Source organism: Limulus polyphemus, unplaced genomic scaffold (genome assembly GCF_000517525.1).
Source record: "Limulus polyphemus unplaced genomic scaffold, Limulus_polyphemus-2.1.2 Scaffold78516, whole genome shotgun sequence".
Classification (NCBI taxonomy): domain Eukaryota; kingdom Metazoa; phylum Arthropoda; class Merostomata; order Xiphosura; family Limulidae; genus Limulus; species Limulus polyphemus.
In genome coordinates, this window is record NW_013744112.1 from 1 (window position 1) to 5,906 (window position 5,906).

At 33.4% G+C, this 5,906-nt stretch overlaps 1 long non-coding RNA gene across 1 annotated transcript; it reads right to left on the reverse strand.

The window, feature by feature from the left end:
* Positions 1 to 1,298: 1,298 nt before the first annotated feature.
* On the reverse strand, positions 1,299 to 5,028 carry LOC111084538. Its single transcript, XR_002609611.1, has 2 exons — positions 4,810 to 5,028; positions 1,299 to 1,602 (listed from the first exon to the last, which is right to left on the reverse strand). It is a non-coding gene; the product is annotated as an uncharacterized LOC111084538 (long non-coding RNA).
* Between the last annotated feature and the right edge of the window lie 878 nt (positions 5,029 to 5,906).

The window sequence follows — 5,906 nt, forward strand, 5'->3', positions numbered from 1 at the left end:
GTTTAGGTGTTTGGAATAGCTTACGGTGCTTTTCCTGTGTGCACTATACTTTTTCCTACTGAATAGTCATAAACTAAGTGTAAAAACAAAATGTAATCAACATTATTAAGAGACACTGTATTACGCCATCATCTGAGATGATCAAAATTAATAATTTCCTTGTTTTAAAAGTACAGCTTAAGAAAAATGTACTTCTATAAAATCAACGTTGAACACAAAAAACAAATATTTACCTTATCATATGATAACGAAATTAACCTATTATTTAATTTATACTATATTGTATTATTACTTTTAATACATCTTATAATAAGGAAAAGCATTATTTCTTTACAAATACATCATTGATTACATAGTTTACATCAGATGACCATCTGCTTAAAATTATCCACTACAACACATCTACGAAGTTTGATATATCACTCAAGGCAATTCATGACTACATAACAATTTAGCATTTATCATAAAAGCACATGGAAAAAAAAAACCAGAATACATAGCAAAAACACAAACTTACACTAGTGGTTTATTGATAAGAGAGTAAAAATAAACCAACACTATTTTTGTTTATAGCTGACTTTCTCTGTTCAACACGCTGTTGTTTTGTTATTCTAGCAAAACTGTCCATTAACCAAGCACGTGCCACCATCGTCATACATTCAGAAGCGATACTTTAGTAAGATTATTCAGTCCGTTTACTAACCATTCAATTTGGTAGAACAGCTCGTAACTGATGGCTAACAGTGATGATAAAAACGATATACGGAAGGTTCTCTGAAAGAGATATTAGCAATCTTGTTGAGTAGAGTGCTTAATAGATGTGGTGGATACAAACTACTTTTTTTAGTCTTATGTAGTTTGTTGGTAACAGCTTCCAAAAATGCAGTTGTAAATGAATATAAGATGTAATCCATCACATTTAATTTTGAGATGATTTAAGAACACTGAAGCATGAAGTTTATGTTCTTGTTAGTGTAACAAAATCTATCGTAGGTGGTTAGGAAAAAAATTGGTAAAGAGAACAATGATATCTAAATAATAAAATAATGTACTTCAATTAGAACTGCATATCTAGATAAAAATCCTCTTTTTCCATATTATTCCCATTCTATATAATGGCTGGTTTGTTCATCTTGCATACAATATGGTTAAAAATGGTATAATTATATTCCGTTGACAACAAAGAATAATGGATTATTGACAACCAACGCATGCACAGAATCCTCTTTTGATTCGTTAGTTCAGAACTCGTTAAAATTACCATTGAAGACTCGGAGAAGATACGAGAAATTGCAGTGACCATAAAAAATAAGATTGACAATGATCAACCTCATAATTTATTCTAAATGCGTGCCAGTAACTCCAACCAATCATGTTAAATCGAATAACACATCGTTAGAAATGTGGCTGCTACAGGCTGGAAGTAAAAACATCTGAAAAGGTTTTCATTGCAGAGAAGAAAAATACGAACATATTCAATACGATCAACTAGTCCATTTTCGTTCAGTCTTCTTATTTCTTCCGGTGGGCTTGGTTTATGTTTCTGGATAACTTATAACCTTGGTCTTCGTTTCGACCTTCGTTGCTGTTCGTTACATGTACCTAAAACACAATAATCATGATGAGCATAATATAAATGACAAGAGTTTATAATATCCAAGAATTAATTAACCACTATTTATACGTTGTGAAACATGATTTTATACTTTATACTTTCATTTTATGAAACATGATTTTATGCTTTCTTGGTTAACTTAAGGTGAAGATGATTAACTTTTACGGAAGTGAAATAATATATAATTTCATTTTTTTCCGCGTTTAGATTTTCATAAACAAAAACTTATAGTCGTATTTGTCATAACTTTTCATCTGCATGCCCGTTTTTTGGATTTTTTTTATGTATCTACATCATTTATTTCATACAGTAGACTTGCTATGTACAAATGTGGCTTGAGCATCCACATCTTGCTCTCCTAATTTCTATTTTTTTCGACGATTTTATTTTATTTTTATGAATTTCTTCATGTGAGTCGCCCCCCCCCCCAGTGGCACAGCGATATGTCCGCGGACTTACAACGCTAGAATCCGGGTTTCGATGCCCGTGGTGGGCAGAGCACAGGTAGCCCATTGTGTAGCTTTGTGCTTAATTACAAACAAACAAACAATCATGCGAGTCTGGCAAACGGACTGATAGACGATGTATCTACACCGCAATGTGGACCCTATTTCCACAGTCACCTCCAAAACCCAGGGCACATTTTGTATCCCACATTGTAGTCTGTACCTTGGGGATATTTTTAATTGATGCAGCTTCTTTAACTCAGTTTTTTGGGCTTCTTTTTGTATATATATATACGTGTATATACAAAGGTTACGAAAATTATGTTAAATCACTTTTGAAATCTCACACCCCCGTCCGGTCATGATCTAACTGACGACTGTGATTGCTACCAATAGCCCTTCAGTGTAGTTTACTTTGAAAAAATGCGTAGTTCTAAGCACAGCAGTCCTCCCGACGAGCTTTCCATATCTCATCTAGTGTACGAGAACGACGGTTTCCTAGCACCCATTTCAACATTCTAATCACACAGAGATCCGGTGACTTAAAAGGTGTGTCTTTGTATGGAATATCATGAATATCCTTTTCATTCTCCAGCTGATTGAGAGATGTGACTGTTAAACGGTAAAAGCAGTTTATGTACAAGTGAATTTTGTCGCTTTTCCAGAGCGATATCACTTTTGATTAAATTTTGTACTTCAACAATGGCTTTTATGTCATGTTGCTTAGCAACACAATTATAATAAAAGTGTAAAATAAAAGGTATAGACAACAAAACTGGAAATAATTTCTTGATTTCATAATTTAGTATTCGTTGATTGAATTGTTGTTTTTTTTAAACGTTGGTGATATAACAGAAAATTGCTTAATTCAGAAATGATTTAAGTTTAAAATTGGACTTTGCTTTAGGCTAGGTGATCTAACACTACGCCTTTACTTTAGGCTTATTATACCAACACTCACTACACTTATAAGGTTTCATGGAATACACACCCCTCACGGCACTCTTGCACCTTTGTCACTAACATCGTATTGGGTAGACAGTAATCGAACTATTCTATCTGGATAAATGTATTGTGGCTTTTATGTCTCCTCATATTTCGAGAAATCAAGCGTGACGTGACGTGACATACACTGTATTTTATGTGGATTAGATTTTGAACAGCCAAATAAACTAGTCCCGTTACACCCACAGTTGATATAAAGTCACAGGAGAATGGAATGCATCAGAACTATATTTTGGCATTGCTTGGAATTACATAGAAAGTGTGATACCACCGAAAATTGATCTCTTTTTTTTGAAAAGGATAGGTAACAACCCTTCATGATGCAAAATATTCGTACACTCAGACTGCTCGTATACTCAAGACAGGTATATCTCTTGTACTTAATGGAAATGAAAAACATAGGGATATGAATTAACTTGGAGTACCAGGATCATCAAGAAAGAGACCTGCAACTATTTGCACCCCAGCCGTGGTAAGCAAAATGTGGTATCTTGTCGCAGGTGAGAATCCATGAACAATAAGATGAGCGGCAAGAGCTATCCACGTGTCCAGGCAATAGGCGTCGTGTGACCAAAACGTATGGGCTTTTTTGTATATTAGAAATGGGTAATCTAACTGATTTTTTGCCAATAATTATCCTTCGAATACGCCACGAATTCATTTCTTGAATGATCTTAATTTTGATTGGCTCACAAAGGAATTTACCCATGTTGGACTTTTCTGCCTCTTTGTTGGTGAAGCTTGATTTCGCAAAAATTATTTATTTTAGTTAGCTATGAACTGTGAGGTTAGGATGCACTATGGGGTGGGGGTGGTAGTACTTGCCTCGTCATTTTTGACGGACTATACGCTAGTTGTTTTAACATAACGTACTGAATTTTTTATATATGTGTATTTGATTTTTACAAAAAAGTTAATGTGGTCTTCTTTTGATGAAGGTCTTCAGTTTCAGAGATAAACAGTATTATAAACTTTTACAAGGTGTTTTTTATTTAGTTTTTCGAAAAAGTATTATAAGCTATTGAATAATCATTTCCAATACACTATATATATATAAAACTAAAAATTGAACGTCATATTTTTAAAGCTACGTAAACTTAGAGGTATGAATAAAAAAAGATCTGAAAAAAGTCTTTATGTTAAAACAGTTTTACAAATAATAATTCAATAACGTAGAAGTATAATTTGTTCAAATCGACGGACACACACACAGTTGAACACATATTTAAACAGGCAGAAAGACGAAAGAAAAAAACAACTAAAAAGACGTATAGATAAACTTCTTATCGAAAACAACCAAACCAGTTTTTACTTGTTCAACACAGTTATAATTTACAGTTATAGCAGTGAAAAATAACATTTACAGACTTAGATTACATGATACGCATAAAAACATATATATGTTTATACGTATGTGGAAATACCAGCAGACACACACACACACACGTATATATTTTGCATCAGCTATAAAAATGTACACTTTCTCTTCTGGTTACAACCGAATCACTGTCATGTGAAAAGCTATTATATCACAATTATATTTTGCGAAGAAATTCCCAGTTAAAACGCGATTTTAACCTATTAACACAGAAGCTTAAAAGGTTTTTCTTAATGCTATTAAACTGAAAGATAATCTGGTCCCTGGTGTACTATATAACGATAAATGGAAAAGACACTTTTACCTAAAATAGTAATGAAATTATTGTTTTAAACAGATAGATAGCACATGATGTATTCACTTACAGTCCTCGAGCCGTTCTTCAAGCATAGAAATCTGTTCGCTTAGCGAGTGAACTCTCTCCCACGGAGAACCGTAGTGGGGGTAATTTAAGCCCTTATTATCATCAGTTATAGCTCGAGATGAGAATATTGTGGTACCGATGTTTTTCTCTGACATTACAGACATTGACTCTGCCATTGTCTTGACTCGAAGTTCCAGATCTGTCAGGTTATGTTTTTCTTGCATCTAGAGATCAAAGAAGCATTAGATAAAAACAATTTCATAAACTACCAGTCGTTTTGTGTCAGTCCTTGCATCTAGAAATCAAAGAAGCATTAGATAAAAAACAATTTCATAAACTACCAGTCGTTTTGTGTCAGTCCTTGCATCTAGAAATCAAAGAAGCATTAGATAAAAAACAATTTCATAAACTACCAGTCGTTTTGTGTCAGTCCTTGCATCTAGAAATCAAAGAACCATTAGATAAAAAACAATTTCATAAACTACCAGTCGTTTTGTGTCAGTCCACGTATATTAAATTAGGAAGGAGAAATCAAGCATAACTATCAAATATTTTTGATTACCCTAAGGTAACTCTAGAGACCAGAAATAAAAACGTTACTTATAACTTATTTTAATTAATCTATAAAGTAGACGTTATAAGTTATAAACTATATAACAAACTGACTAGAAGAACATAAAGTCATAAACCAATACATAAGTAAACTAAAGTCTGTGATGAGAACACATTGATTAATCAGCTGAATACAATCGTGTTTGTTATAAGACAAGTACATTTCTAAACACAACATTCTTAATTTGGTCCATTGGTGATTTTCAAGAAAAAGTAGAGTGTACAAATACAGTATTCCAACAACACTTCATTTGTCATACTCATTGCCGACGACGCGTTTCGCTCAATCCAGAGCTCTTCAGACCAGCTGGGATACAATAAACAGAATATCAAATGGCTTATATAAATAGTATCCCGAACACTGCTGTATTTGAATACAATCATATCAACGATAGCCCATTTATCAATCAGTTGAATACAATCATATCCCAAACAGCCCATGGATCAATCAGTTCAATACAAGCATATCCCAAACAGCCCATTCAT